Below are 565 nucleotides of genomic sequence, written 5' to 3'. Positions count from 1 at the left end.
CTAGCATTGAAGTGCTAGCTTTTTGAGCTCATTTTGCAACCGAGTCATATAACTTCATATGTGACACTTGTTAACTGTCAGCATGCTAATGTTAGAACATGCTACCTTTTTAGAAACCTGAGAAGAACTATTTTCTGCAGGTTTAGTGCCAGGAGGTTACAGCTGTGCTCTAAATGGTGAGCGCGGCTAAGGCGGTGTGGTGTTAGCATGCAACCAACCTTGCTTTGCAACTTTTGCTTTCTTCCGACATAAAACAATAAATAAATGATGGAGCGTTTTATCAAATACGATTTTTACTTAGAACTAAATCACTAACTGGATAACATCTCGGAGAAGCTTTCCACTCTGCGAGGCAATATTATTTGAGGGCCAAGAACGGACAATTGAGTACACGATTTAATATAATACAGTACAATATGAATACATATTTATAAAATGCATTCTTGTCATAAATTTAAAGGTTACTTTGCAGGCGCCAACTTTTTCAATGCAGAAAAAAAAAACAGAGTCAGGTGAATGTTTTTGTCCAAAGCAGAAGGACATGCGATCCTTTTGCCCTGTCAGT

Source organism: Entelurus aequoreus, linkage group LG14 (genome assembly GCF_033978785.1).
Source record: "Entelurus aequoreus isolate RoL-2023_Sb linkage group LG14, RoL_Eaeq_v1.1, whole genome shotgun sequence".
Lineage (NCBI taxonomy): Eukaryota > Metazoa > Chordata > Actinopteri > Syngnathiformes > Syngnathidae > Entelurus > Entelurus aequoreus.
The sequence above is the reverse complement of the archived record's forward strand: the minus strand, read 5'-3'. Positions refer to the sequence as shown.